This window comes from Ovis canadensis, chromosome 2, assembly GCF_042477335.2.
Source record: "Ovis canadensis isolate MfBH-ARS-UI-01 breed Bighorn chromosome 2, ARS-UI_OviCan_v2, whole genome shotgun sequence".
NCBI lineage: Eukaryota > Metazoa > Chordata > Mammalia > Artiodactyla > Bovidae > Ovis > Ovis canadensis.
In genome coordinates, this window is record NC_091246.1 from 67,974,894 (window position 1) to 67,990,803 (window position 15,910).

Consider the following 15,910-nt stretch of genomic DNA (forward strand, 5'->3'; position numbering starts at 1 on the left):
TTGTATGGTGTCTCCCCAAATTTCACACATTGAAGTCCCAGCTCTCCTTACCTCAGAATATGATCTCATTTGGAATCAGGATCCTTACAGAGGCAATCAAGTTACAGTGAGGTCTTTAGGCGGGGGCCCTAATGCAGTGTGACTGCTATCTTAAAATGGGTTAATTTAGACAAAGAGACAGACGCACATAGCGGGAAGATGACCACCTTCTAGCTAAGGAGAGAGGCCTGGAACAGATCCTTCCCTCATAACTCTCAGAAGGAACCAATCCTGCCAACACCTTGATTTCAGACTTCTAGCCTCCAAAACTATCAGTTCAGTTCAGTCGCTCAGTCATGTAATACAAACTATGAGACGATACATTATTGTTTATACCACCCAGTCTGCGATAGGTTGTTTTTGTTTGTGTTTTTTACTGCAGCCCTAGGAAACTTATACAAATTAAGATTATAGCTGGACCCATATCTCATAGGTGGGTCTGAGAATTAAATGAAAAACAATGCAGCTAGATATTTAGTACAGTACTGAGTACACTGTAATAAGCTCCCAAATAAATATAAGGCTTTCATCTTTATTACTGTAGGTTGATACTTCATATCAGAATTACAATGGAACTCTCAACACAAACAACTTTTCTTCTCACAGTACAGCATCTCCAGGCCTCTGAGGTACAGCCTGTCCTCCCCACTTTTTTCTTCCCCTCTCTGCACACCTGGCCAACAACTTACCCTCCTCAGGAGCCTCCTCTCACATAATCACTGCTTCAGGCCTTCTGCTCTGCAGCCCTTTTCACACAGCAGTGTAATTACTGATCTCAAATTAGATTCCCAAGTCCCCCAGACAAGCCTTTACATTCCTCTTAGCTTTCCTCAGGCAGCCTGTGAGGTGCTCATTAAAAGTTTGAGGAAAAAAAAAAAAGTTTGAGGAAAGAATCTCTTCACCACAGGTACGGAAACTGGCCACATACTATCTACAAACAAGCCCAGGCTCTAAGACACCTGTTAAAAGTACTGTCCAGGTTAGTGGTTCTCAAAGTGTGGTGGGGAAACCTGAAGTATCAGCCTGGATGGGAACTTGCTAGCAATGCAAATATCCTGGGGCTCACCCCGAGGGACTGAAGCCGCAACTCTAGGGAGGGAACCCAGGAATCTGTGTTTTACCAAGCCCTCCAGGTGACTGATGCAGCTAAAGTTTGTGAGCTACTGTTCTGTCTCCAATTCCATGTGAAGGGGTTGGGCTGCTGGTTGTGAGCTCCCCAGGAATTCCTACAGAGGAGGAGTCCCAGGGGAGAGGGGACTGCAGAGGGGCTCTCAGAGGCACAGAAGCAAAAGTTTTAATTTTCACTTTCAATTCACTTATCTATACCCATATTATGGGATGAGCTGGTAACAACTCTAAACTGTTACTATCTAAATTACCTAGCAGTGAGAATCCATGTCTAGGAAGTGAGGGTCTGTCCAGACTCTGAGCCTCCTCCCCGAAAGCAAAGAGGAAAAGATGATTTTGCTGCATAAGTAGCAACAAACAAATGCCAGGCAAATAGTGCTCTCCAGAGACTTTAAGATAGTAAAGCAGGGCAGCTGCAGGTAGAAGCTATAATCAGAAACAGGTAAAGGGCCTTCATGGATGGCCTCCTCCATCCATGCCAGACATTGCTAATGGGTCACAAAATTCTTACTCAACAAACGTGGACAGTGTCTGTATGCTAAGTTGCTTCAATCGCGTCCAACTCTTTGTGACCCTATGGACATAGCCCACCAGGCTCCTCTGTCCATGGGATTCTCCTGGTAAGAATACTGGAGTGGGTTGCTATGCCCTCCTCCAGGGGATCTTCCTAACCCAGAGATTGAATCTGTGTCTCTTAAGTCTCCTGCACTGGCAGGCAGGTTCTTTACCACTAGCACCAGCTGGGACAGTATCTAGAAATCTTTAACTCCAGGCAGCCACTATCAATTGATCAGATCTGGCCCTTGCGAAAAACCCATTACTATCCTAGTTTAGGAGTTAAATCCTCAAGTTCTGTAGAGTTAGTATGGAAAACAGCTGCTATTATAGGAATCTCACTGCACTTGGGAATCAGAGGCTATGCAATCTTGGGGAAACCATTTAAAATCTTTGAATCTCAGTTTCCTTATTTGCAAAAGGGAGCTGGCAATAGCTCCTCCAGAATGTTCTGAGGATAAACAAGATGGATGAAAGCCCCTTGTCCAGTCCCTGGCAAATAAAACGCTTTTAATAAATGTCCGTTGGATTTGAAACTATAGCCATGTGGGGAAAACCACACCACCCAAGCTTGCCTGCAGCTAATTCACCCAGAAACCCAGGTTTCAGTGTTTATCTGTGAAGGAGCTGTGGAGTAAGACGCTAGCTTGGGAAAACAAACTGATGTTGAAGGGTATGTGGTCACTAGTATAGGCAATCAGAACCAGGGAGACATTTATCAGGAAGAGCTTGTTTGAGTCCCTGTCCAAAGACAATGCCAGCTCCAGGTCCTCCTTTGCCATATCCATACTGGACCTCTAATCATTTGACTAAAGCAACAGACCCTACCCAGAAATCTACTTTCAGGAAAACCACTTCCAGGGTTTGGGCAAGCATCTGTCTTCTTATGTTTGGAATGTTTAAAAGCTCCATAGAGAACATCTCAGTAAACAAAACCCACTCCTAGCCTTGTTAGTTCAGTGGAAACTGAGGAATTCCCCACTCAAGTGTCCCCATTTGGACAACTAGATGGCAAGAAAGGCCTTGGTGTGTGACCGATGCTTGCTATATGTTAACTCATTCAGCTTCATGTTAACAAGCCCTTTTTACAGATAAAGGATCTGGAGCTCATAGACATTAAGACGATCACACAGTCAGAAGGCAGGAATACTAGGATTTGAAGAGCTATCTGCCAGTCACACTCCACTAAATTCCAACACTGATATGAAGCTGGAATCCACCCCAGTAAGGTCGTCAAGTTTAAACAGATAGGAATTTTGAAACAAACACATGAAAAAAAAATTCTAACCCCATTCTAGCAGCCATGGACTGGCCTATAACCAGGGGTTAAAGTGTAACTAAGAATAAATACATCCTAGCATCTGCCAAAATAGAATTTAATACCTTGTAAATCCCATTTAATTCGTACTTAAAACTGAATCAGTCAATAGATAATACTCAGCCCTTTTTCTAAAAGCCTGTACGTAATTAATCTTTAGAAGCCAGTGTCACTGATGTCTTTTTTATTTTCAGCAAAGCACTTTCCACTGTTATATAATTTTGCTATGTCAAAGATAATGGAAAAAATGTGACCTACCAGAATGACTTATAAACCCTACACATCAAAATACCTTGGTATGCATTTATTCTGAATAATGAGTGTTAGACCTAGGTGCTTTATCAGCATTTGCCCAGAATTACCTATCAATTCAGACCATAAATGCAGGCAAGATCTTTCTCACCTTTGGGAAACAGGGCATTACAATTAAATTTTCTTGGATACTATACAATTTCATTACCAGCAACATCGAATAGGGTGGCCTTGACTTGTAGGATGTGAGATTATTTAATCAAACTAGGCCAGTAACTAAAGCTGATGAGAGGCCAAAAGGCAAGTACCTGGTAAAGCAGGCTGTCTGTTGGCACGTGTCTGTGTTTCCTGGAGCACTTGTGCCAAGAGTTGCAGCTGGGATGCCAATCCCACTCACAAGGAGATGACAGCAAGGTAGTACTTCGCACCCTGAAAAAGACACTACTGTTAAAATTCAGCACGGTCATTCCCAGTTTGCCGAGATCCTTGAAATGTACTGAAATTCACATTCTGTACAGTTTACCCACCTACGTTATGGCTTTCAACATATTCACAGACTTGTGCAACCACGACCACAATCCATTTTAGGACATTTTCATTACTTCAAAAAAGAAACCATTTAATCCTCCAATTCCCCCCTCCTCCTCCCAGCTGTAGACAACCACCAATCTAATTTTGTCTCTATAGAGTCACCCCTTCTGCAGATTTCATATAAATGAACTCATATGTGATCTTTTGTGACTGGTTTCTTTCACTTGGCATAACATTTTCAAGTTGCATCCAGGGTGTAGCCTGTGTCAGAACCTCACTCCATGTATGGATATATCATAGTTTACTTATCCACTTTACCGCTGATGGACATTTGGGTTGGCTGTTTCCACCTTTTAGCTATTATGCTCAAATGTGTACATGGACCTAGTTTTCATTTTTCTCAGCTGTATATCTAGGAGTGCAATTGCTGTCCTGTTCTTCAAAACAGAAAAAAAAAAAGAGTAAAGAATTCGTTTTGGGGGCAGGGGTGGGTACTTCCCTGGCAGTCCAGAGGTGACACAGTGGTAAAGAATCCTCCTGCCAATGCAACAGACACAGGAGATGTGAGTTCGATCCCTGGGTCGGGAAGATCCCCTGGAGGAGGAAATGGCAACCCACTCCAGTGTTCTTGCCTGGAAAACCCCATGGATAGAGAAGCCTGGCGGGCTATAGTCCCTGGGGTCACGAAGAGTCTGACACGACTAAGCACACGCATGTCATGTCATGTCTCTGGGGGTCCAGTGCTTAAGACTCTGTGCTCCCGATGCAGGAGGAGCGGCTCAACCCCTAATCAGGGAACTAACATCCCACATGCTGCAAGGTACAGCCAAAACAAACAAACAAAAAATTCACTTTTCAGGTTAAAAAAAAAAAAATACCCAGCAGGTGATAAAACATCTAGAGAAAACTTTTTTTAAATTTTGGTAAAATACACTTAACTTAAATTCACCATTTTAAGGTATACAATAGAAAAAACATTTTCAACTAAAAGGGAATTACAATACTGGCTTGTCTCTATATTTATACATGTAGGTTTCCCCCAATCAGAAAAGATGGCAGATACTTTTTATTTTAACCCCTCATCCCAAGACAATCCAAGAAAATGCTTTCTGGACATTTTTATGAATCCTGCCCATGCCTTTCAAACAGCACAAGAGGCAAGCTCCTTTCTGGGCAGGGCTGGAAACCCAGCAGCCTCATGTGGGGATACATCCAGTGGGAGGAGGAATGTGCTTCTCACCAGTTCCGCACATACTCCTCTGTCTGCTAGACAAAGTGATATTGTGGCATCTGTGCAAAACACTCGCTACACAATGGAACAGAAATCAGAGAGTGTCCATTTTATTTGTGCAGGCAGGAGACCCATTTCCCTTCTCCAAGGATCAGCAGGAAATGTGGGCACAGGCTAATGCAGGGACATCTGGATATCCTACAAAGCAACCAGCAGGATTAGAGCCCAGCCCATATAGTTTCTGTTATTACTTCCCACAATAAATAAATGCCCAGCAAATCAAGATGGACTTGCTTATGCTTTGGGCCTTAGTATGAAATTTTCCTACATGTATCAATGCCAAATAGAGTTTGCCTCTTTCATTGAAATGGCTTGCTTTTGAATTAAGTCAGTTTTCTGCATTTTGACAACATCCTGATTTTAACTATCTTTTATGATACTGCCTGAAGTTTCTGACATATACAGGAACCTCAAATAACAATCAGCCATTTCTGAAATACAAACTATTGACTAATGATAGTCGCTCAGTCTTGTCCGACTCTTTGCGACCTCATGGAATGTAGCCTGCCAGGCTCCTCTGTCCATGGAAATTTCCAGGCAAGAATACTGGAGTGGGGTGCCATTTCCTTCTCCAACACTGACTAGGGCTACCTATAAATTAAGGAAAAGCTTGGAAGAAAACTAAATACACTTGGTATGCAATAGTATTGACAAATATGTAAAATTTTTGTCAGGTAACATGAGTTAGTGCTGGAAAACGTCACAAAATTTTAAAAGGAAAATCCATAAGTGGCTCAGTAATCAGATGTCAACTCTTGTTTTTGTTTTTGTTTTCATCATGCCATGTACCATGTGAGATCTTAGTTTCCCAACCAGGAATTGAACCTATGCCCCCTATGTTGTGGGTATGGAGTCTTAACCACTGGACCACCAGAAAAAAAATTTTTTTTCTACTTGTGGCTATTTTTTAAATAATTTATTTTTATTGTTGGTTACACACAGTCTTGGTTGCTGCACACAGGCTTTCCTTGTGGCAAGCGAGGGCTACTCTTTGTTATGGTGCACGGGCTTCTCACTGTGGTGCCTTCTCTTATTGCAGGGTCTGGGCACGTGGGCTTCAGTAGTTGCAGCTTGCAGGCTCTAGAGTGCGAGCTCGGTAGTTGTGGCATACCAGGCTTTGTTGCTCCGTGACATGTGACATCTTGTGACATCTTTCCAGACTAGGGATCGAACCTATGTCCCTTGCATTAGCAGGCAGATTCTTCTCTGCTGTACCACCAGGGAAGTCCTAGGGCTATTTTAAAACCAAGTAAGCAATGGCAAAATATTTGCCAGTGTACCTATCGTGTTGGGCATTGGGGGTCAATAAACACATGTGTGAGTTATCCAATCTGTGCTTCAATAAACTTGCAACACTAGGTCAACTGGTTGGCAGCTGGTTTTGACCTATCATATGATTACAGTTTGTAGAGTAGAAGCCCCAGCACAGTTCCATTTACAGAAGCAAGACAAAGTACTGAACGGAGGAAGGGGCTGGTGGTGAAAGAATTTCTCGAGGTCTTGAAAACTCAGTCATGACCTGACTTCCAATTATGTTCTAAAACCCAAAAGGAGCTGCTCATAATTACTATCCAGTATTACATGTACATTGCGGCAATTGGAATAGTTCTGGAAGAGAATGAAAGGGACAGAACCCTTGGAAGAAATATTGGCCCCACTATTTAGTCAACCAGCTCAAGAGAAATCTCCAGTCAGAATGCTTGTCAACAGATTTCCCTCCGTAGAAGCACAACTTATCACCTACCTTCTAACCACTGAGATGTCTAACAGCTGTAGGGAGGGGAAGTATTTGGACAAAATTTTTAGGAAGGTCAGAGAACTGTGAGGTCAAGAGGGAACGAGTAGGATATCATGGAACGGGCTGCTCTAGATGCTTGTTCCTCCAAGTGTGAGTCATGGACCATTCACTGGGTGGGCATCACCAAAACTGACAGTATCACCTATAAGCATATTCAAATGCAGACTCTCAGGCCCCACCACATCTACAGCATTAGAACCTGCATTTTAATAGAGTGGTTCATATGCACATTAAAGGGTGAGAAATAAGATATCAAGGTGCCACTGAAGGATTTAGAACTTATTTACAAAATTAAACAGTAGGAGATAATCCCTCCCAGGATGCCAAGAAAGCAGAGTTTACTACAAGGTTAGTGAAGGATATTAATATGTCTACAGAAAGGCTGTGTCAAGTGATAAAGTCAGCAAACAAAAAAATGAGTATCAGCAAAATACTCTTTTGTCCATGTATATTCAAAGAACTCAAAGTATTATAAGGAAGATCTTGACCTGTGATGCAGAGACATTTCATCAGGCTTAAACAAAATTTTTTTTAAAGGGAATTTAAAAAAAAGGAACAGTCAACTCTCCTGATTAAGGATCATTTTGGAATGAATGCTTTGACTTCTGTTTGGCTAGACTTGGGAAACTGAGGATAACCAGAGGTGGTTCTACCTAGGGCATTTACTCATTCTGATGGCTGGAAAAGGTTATCTCCAAGAAGAAATGAATCATGTGGCAGTCAATTTACACATCTGAGTCATGCATGTCTGTTTACAGTGAATCCTTTAATGACTGGTCCTGGGCCAGAAACTAAGAACATCCAGTTGCTGTCTGAGGGCTAAATCTTCGATCACGATGACTCAAATGAGGCTGTTTCATGCTTGTAAAATTTGAAGACTAAATTATAACTAAGGAATGGTAAAGATATATAGCATGTGTATTGCAGTTTCCCAGTTCTCCAAATTATATGTCTAGAACAAGTATCACTCATTATTCACAATATTCCATACTTGGCCTGGGGATCCTCCCTAACTTGATCCTCTCAGTTGTCCACCCATCAACAGGTTTTGGCATGATATATGAAGCTTGCCTGCCATCCTTGACAAAAGGTCCTCCCAGCTCTAAATTTCTGTCATTTTGGGACAAAGAGTTATGCCCAATCTCTAGGGGCTACTTGAAGAATCACAATTTGGTCATTACAACATGTTTTCCATAGCCGTCACTAAACACTGACCCACATCACCTCTCCTAGGGTCACTCTATACCTCTTGCACCCTCTATACATATATACACTTCCTTTCACTTTCAGGTAGGTAGGTAGGTTTAGTCACTAAGTCGTGTTCGACTCTTGTGACCCCATGGACTATGGGGACCCCACCAGGCTTCTCTGTCCATGGGGATTCTCCAGGCAACTGGAGTGGGTTGCCACTTCCTTCTCTAGGGGAGATTCCTGACACAGGGATCGAACCCAGGTCTCTTGCACTGGCAAGCAGACTCTACCATCTGAGCCACCAGAGCAGCAAAATCATCATCATCATCTTCTTGCTGCCTCAGGATTCCATTCTAAAGCATCTCTGAAATTTCCCAAAGAAACATCTAGTTTGTTTCCAATAAAAACTACTTTGTAGTGTCAAAGAGAATCTACCTAAATCAAGTGTCTCAACAGCAATACTACGCAATACTATGGACATTTTGCACTGAATAATTCTTTATTCCATGGGGGGCGGGGAGTGGGGAGGGAGGCAGGGAGTGCTGTCCTGTCCATAGTAGGAGGCTGGGCAGCATCCCAGGTCTCTACTTGCTAGATAGCAGTACCACCTCCACCCTCCCAGGGTTGGAACAACCAAAACTGTAACCAGAAATTGCCAAATATCCTTTAGGGGACAACTCCTGCCACTGCACCTCCTCCCTTGCAAACTACTGACTTAAATGATTATATAGGAACTTCTAAAAGTTCCACCTTTTAGAAGATAGAACTATGGATCACAATTTTTCTTCTATATTTCTGAATGTAAATTGTTTATATGATAAAAATAACCTAAAGACTACTTTCTTTTTATTTCTTTTTAATTTTTTTCCCCTAATTTCTTTTAAAAAGAAATACCATTAGCTACACAGATACCTCAAGCTGATCCCTGAGTGAATGCCAAGTGTTTGGACTGTTCAGTTTAGAAATTGAATTCAGTCCCTGCATGTGCATCATACAGGAACTTTCAATTAAACTTCTCAATGTATAAAAGACACAAAAGAGGGACTTCAGAGAAGAAAATCAGAACTGAAGCCTCTTAATCCTTCTTCAACTGGTAGATCGGGGCAGGGGGTGGTGCTGAAGAAAGACATGTTGAAGCAAAGACTGCTGCTTCAAGAGAAGTAATTACCTGAAAAAGCCTGCATGTACACTTCAGTCAGAAAAATACTTGCATTGTCAGAAAAAAAATGAGGCGCAATTTACTTCCTTTCAAGAACTGCTACATTAATAGACCATGTAAAAATTTTTTGAAAATCATAAAATTAAAATATCTGAATGCAAAAATGAGGCTCAAAACACATGCATTCCTTCATCTTCTTGACTGCTAGACCAGGAATTTCCTTAGAAGATTATACATTAATTTCATTACTGACTACTTTAATTCAGTCTGGGGAGACCATATCTGCCAGGAAGAAACGATCTGCATTTATTGAGAGAACATAAATTTGGAATCTGAGCTCAGGCTGAACTTGAAATAGAGTTTAACTTTAGCCATAAAAGAAAAAAAAAAAGGTAGTGTGCTTAGAGAATGAATATGATAAACAAGATATATATATGTATAAAAATTGCTTTGGGGAGTAGTGTTATTTAAAATTCTGATGAGAATTAAACAAACGGGAGGTTAGCTACAAAAAAAGAAAAGAAAGAAACAAGTTCCCAATGAAGAACTCAACATCTATTACCCTCATGACAGGGATGACCCTTGAGTCCACCTGGGCCCCCAAACACACACACAAAGCACCTTCTGGTCTCCTCTGCTTACCCAGGTTGCTGCCAAAGGTTCACGTGTCTTCTGCTCTCAGGTAGAAGTTCTCTTTTGTTCAGTGGAGTGATGCCCACTGCTGCTTCCAGAATAGTCATATATTTCTTGTACCTCATCTTGTCCCTCTCAGTACAAGGTCAAGGAAATTTGGGGCAGTGTTCCTCTGAAGCCGATGAAGTAATCTTTGCAACACTGGAAGCTGCTCTACTTTTAGATGCTCAGTGCATCCCCAGCCAGTGCTATTAAACTCTACTGTGGGGGGTAAGGCGTGGGGGCGAGGCCAAGGCCAAACCACAAATAAATAAATAAATAAATAAATAAAAGCCTTGTTCAGATTTCCCTGCAATGTCAGTATTATATAAGGCTAGAGAATTTTGAATAAAGCACTAATGAAAATGATTTGCAGGATGATGGTGGTTCTAAACACAGCAATCTAATGTACACTCCCCAATTAATCCGCACATAAATCTTTTGAGGGCACTAATCCTTCAAGTACTAATGGCATAGAAGGTGATTTATCTCAAGGTCTGGTAATAATTGATCCAAAAAGCCTGCCTGCCTCTGGGTGAACTAAAATCAGAAGCAGATCTGCTCCTTCTACAAATACTTCTCTCTAAAAGGCTGCACTTGACACTGAAGCCGGGAGTTCCAGTTGTCATTTATGGCAATTCATTTCTGCTGCTGCTGCTGCTGCTAAGTCGCTTCAGTTATGTCTGACTCTGTGCAACCCCACAGACGGCGGCCCACCAGGCTCCCCCATCCCTGGGATTCTCCAGGCAAGAACACTGGAGTCGGTTGCCATTTCCTTCTCCAATGCATGAAAGTGAAAAGTGAAAGTGAAGTTGCTCAGCTGTGTCCGACTCTTAGCGACCCCATGGACCGCAGCCTACCAGGCTCCTCCATTTACGGGATTTTCCAGGCCAGAGTACTGGAGTGGGGTGCCACTGCCTTCTCCAAATGCATTTCTACACACTATAAACTTTTTGCTTGAGTCAGTTTCAAAGCAAACATTAATTGAGAAGCAATTTTTTTCTTTTTAATTATCTTTATTTATTCATTTTTAATGTGGAACATCTTTAAGTCTTTATTGAATTTGTTACAATATTGCTCTGGTTTATATTTTGTTTTTCTAGCCAGAGGAATGTGGTATCTTAGCTTCCTGACTAGGGATTGAACCCATGCTCCTGCATTGGAAGGCAATGTGTTAACCACTGATGGCCAAGGAAGTCTCAGAATATCTTTACCTCTAAAACCCAGCATGGGTGAGCTCTGCTAGCATGAAAATAAGGCTGTTAGAAGATATTCAGAATCTAACCCTCTCCCTTTTTTAAGTGGCTCCTCTCAGCCTTAAGGACTTTTCTTACCCTTTTTCCATGGGGTAAAGGTGGATGCTCCATTATAGGGGTTCATCTAATGGGTCATGGTACACAGGACCCAGACTGGGTAGACTAGCCTTCCCTGGGATGAAAATAAGACTCTCAGAGAGAAATGCCCTCTTTCTACCAGTGTTGACAACCAGGTCTGACAGGAAGTTAGAGCTGTTGGCAATCATGCTCCCCACCAGGCAGAGAGGGGGTCACCACTAGTTGATAAGAAAAACAATATGAGGAGAAATGTGATTACATCATTTGAGTTTCTGAATCCAGCTATGCCTGACCATGCTAGGAGATATGTGGTACATTTTTACTGAGATAATAAATTCATTTTTGTGAAACTTAGTTTTAGTTGAGTTTTTGTTATTCTGAAAGAGGTCTGATTTATATGCCTCCTTGACCACTTCTTCAAGCTATTTTCTATTTAATGCAATATAAGTTCTACTGCTACTTATCTAAACAAATCCATACACAGAAGGGAAGTAAAATCAAGGAGCATCGTCCTATAATACTTCTAACTAACCTAGACACTCACAATTAATAAGTGTTCCAAGCCCATGTCCCCCAGATTGTGAACTCTTCTTCCGCAAAATCTCTTTCTTGATAGCAAATTTCATTTTTTTTTTTTAATCTAAGGGACCTAAAACAGTGGTCTCCAAAGTGGGTACATATACCAACAATCTTTGGGGTGTGGAAAGAAAATATTAAACCATCTATTTCTTATTTGTCTCTTGTCCATTAAAATTTTAGTTTGAGCATTTGTTATTAAATATTTGTAATGTTTGCTTTTGGAACTAATATATTTTAAATTTCATGAAAGTATAATTCTATGTGTGTGTGTGTGTGTGTGTGTGTGTGTGTGTGTGTGTGTATTTTGGCCATACAGTATGTGAGATCTTAGTTACCAAACAGAAGTTGAACCTGTGTTTTCTGCAGTAGAAACCTGGAGTCTTAACCACTAGGGAAGTCCCCAAAGTATATAATTTATAAAGTAATATACTCATATATATTATAGAATATGCTTAAAAATCTGATGGGGTGTGTGAACAAAGAAGTTTCATGGTCAGTCACTTAACCCTTCAACTGCTTTCTAAACCTCAATTTCCCTTTTGATGAGAGGCCTGAACTGATGAGCGCTAAATTATTTTCCAAGAACAGTAACAGACTATGAGCCTTCACTTCCCTATTATAATATTATAGGCAGCCCCCCATATCCATAGATTACTATCCACAGATAAAACCGACCTTGGACTGAAAATACTGGGGAAGGGGGATTCCAGAAAATTCCAAAAGGCAAAACTTGAGTTTGCCTAGCTCTGGCAACTGTAGGACATAGCATTTACACTGTACTCACAGCTATTCACACAGCATCTACATTGTAGCTGACTTCCATGGTGGCTCAGACAAGTAAAGCGTCTGCCTACAATGCGGGAGACCCGAGTTCAGTCCCTGGGTAGGGAAGATCTCCTGGAGAAGGAAATGGCAACCCACTCCAGTACTCTTGCCTGGAAAATCCCACAGAGGGAGAAGCCTAGTAGGCTACAGTCCATGGGGTCACAGAGAGTTGAACACGACTGAGCGACTTCACTTTCACTTCCATTGTAGTTACAACTATTTATGCATCATTTACACTATTAGATATTATAAGTAATTTAGAGATGATTTAAAGTATACAGGAGAATCCCTGTCAAGCTACCAGCCACATTTTTCACAGAACTAGAACAAATAATTTCAAGATTTGTATGGAAATACAAAAAACCTCGAATAGCCAAAGCAATCTTGAGAAAGAAGAATGGAACTGGAGGAATCAACTTGCCTGACTTCAGGCTCTACTACAAAGCCACAGTCATCAAGACAGTATGGTACTGGCACAAAGACAGACATATAGATCAATGGAACAAAATAGAAAGCCCAGAGATAAATCCACACACATATGGACACCTTATCTTTGACAAAGGAGGCAAGAATATACAATGGAGTAAAGACAATCTCTTTAACAAGTGGTGCTGGGAAAACTGGTCAACCACTTGTAAAAGAATGAAACTAGATCACTTTCTAACACCGTACACAAAAATAAACTCAAAATGGATTAAAGATCTAAATGTAAGATCAGAAACTGTAAAACTCCTAGAGGAGAATATAGGCAAAACACTCTCAGAAATAAATCACAGCAGGATCCTCTATGATCCACCTCCCAGAATTCTGGAAATAAAAGCAAAAATAAACAAATGGGATCTAATTAAAATTAAAAGCTTCTGCACAACAAAGGAAACTATAAGCAAGGTGAAAAGACAGCCTTCTGAATGGGAGAAAATAATAGCAAATGAAGCAACTGACAAACAACTAATCTCAAAAATATACAAGCAACTTATGCAGCTCAACTCCAGAAAAATAAACGACCCAATCCAAAAATGGGCCAAAGAACTAAATAGACATTTCTCCAAAGAAGACATACGGATGGCTAACAAACACATGAAAAGATGCTCAACATCACTCATTATTAGAGAAATGCAAATCAAAACCACAATGAGGTACCACTTCACACCAGTCAGAATGGCTGCGATCTAAAAATCTGCAAGCAATAAATGCTGGAGAGGGTGTGGAGAAAAGGGAACCCTCCTACACTGTTGGTGGGAATGCAAACTAGTACAGCCACTGTGGAGAACGGTGTGGAGATTCCTTAAAAAATTGCAAATAGAACTACCTTATGACCCAGCAATCCCACTGCTGGGCATACACACTGAGGAAACCAGAATTGAAAGAGACACATGTACCCCAATGTTCATCGCAGCACTGTTTATAATAGCCAGGACATGGAAACAACCTAGATGTCCATCAGCAGATGAATGGATAAGAAAGCTGTGGTACATATACACAATGGAGTATTACTCAGCCATTAAAAAGAATTCATTTGAATCAGTTCTGATGAGATAGATGAAACTGGAGCCAATTATACAGAGTGAAGTAAGCCAGAAAGAAAAACACCAATACAGTATACTAACACATATATATGGAATTTAGGAAGATGGCAATGACGACCCTGTATGCAAGTCAGGAAAAAAGACACAGATGTGTATAACGGACTTTTGGACTCAGAGGGAGAGGGAGAGGGTGGGATGATTTGGGAGAATGGGAATTCTAACATGTATACTATCATGTAAGAATTGAATTGCCAGTCCATGTCTGACGTAGGGTGCAGCATGCTTGGGGCTGGTGCATGGGGATGACCCAGAGAGATGTTGTGGGGAGGGAGGTGGGAGGGGGGGTCATGTTTGGGAACGCATGTAAGAATTAAAGATTTTAAAATTAAAAAATAAATAAATAAATAAATTGAACATAAAAATACTTATTAAATCTTTAAAGAACTAAAAAAAAAATAAATAAATAAAGTATACAGGAGAATGGGTTGCACATTGTTTGCAAACACTATGTCATTTTATATAAGGTACTTGAGCATCTCTGGGTGTCGGTATCCTTGGGGGTCCTGGACCCAATCTCCTATGGATACTGTATTATAAGTGACCATAAGTAAGAAGTGAAGACAAAGGACAAATCATTTGGTCTTGAAATATTTCATTTTCATAGTATTCATGAATACTCCCACTGGTTGTTCTACAAACAATTAGTACCAGTTAGTCACTGGAATTCTTTTACAGGCTGAACTTAGTTGGCTACAGCTGTCACTGCTCAAAAAAGCTCTAATACAGCCCTCATTTACTCATGCAGGATGGTATAATTATACTTACATAACAGTCTTTGTTCTAACAATTTGTATTTCTAATGACGTGCAATAAAAATTACTACACAACCCTCTCAAACAGTAAATGAAGTCTGAGTTACCAAAAACAAAAAAAGCAAGCTAAACTTGTTAGCCGTTGGAAGCTGTTTTACTACAATGAAACTGACACTTTTAAAATGGCATGTTTTAAAGTTTAATTTTCTAAAGGAATTTCTGATGCCTTTAACGTAACTTACAAAGTGATTCTTATCTATGATGATCTCATACAAAATTAAAATTTGGTCTGTTATTAGGCATTCTCCCTTCACAAGTAACTAAAAGAACTTATTTTTCTTCCACGAATGAGTTGTTCAGTTTTCTATTCTTTTTTAAAAATTGTCATCTTTGTATAAAATCCCTCATAATACAACAAGAGGACAATAACACAGAAAAAATAAATAAATTAAGTCAAAATTTGTAATATGTATGTAACACATACAGATATGTGTGGATTGAAAATTCAAGTTTTGCCTTTTAGAACTTTCTGGAAACCCCCTCCCCCAATATTTTCAATTATATACAGATATGTAATTACATGGCTATTTTCTTTGTAATTCTAAAAAGTCTTTGGAAATTTTCATTTACTTGGTTAACTCCAATTTCTAGAGTTCTAGAAATTCTTTATAACTACAGCTATTTGATTGAAAATCACTTATTTTTTAAAAATTGTTAAATATATATGATCTAAAAACCTTTTAAATCAGGATGCTCAAGTTCTCTTTCTGAATGATTAAAATTGGATATACAAATTTACAGATAAGGCTGACCTTTCCTTTGAACTGATGTCTACTTATTCCTGCTGGAGGAAAAGAGTGGACATCCTTCATCACGGGGTATTCTAACTGTTCCTGTGTT

At 40.3% G+C, this 15,910-nt stretch overlaps 1 protein-coding gene across 3 annotated transcripts in view; it reads right to left on the reverse strand.

Annotated features, from left to right (window-relative positions):
- The window catches only part of TJP2 (tight junction protein 2), a 126,010-nt gene that overhangs the window by 92,494 nt on the left and 17,606 nt on the right, over window positions 1–15,910 (reverse strand). For all 3 annotated transcript variants that reach the window (XM_069576373.1, XM_069576371.1, XM_069576368.1), the window contains exon 2: window positions 3,601–3,721. The gene's annotated coding sequence lies outside the window, so the exon portion shown is untranslated. The remainder of the gene's footprint in view (window positions 1–3,600; window positions 3,722–15,910) is intronic.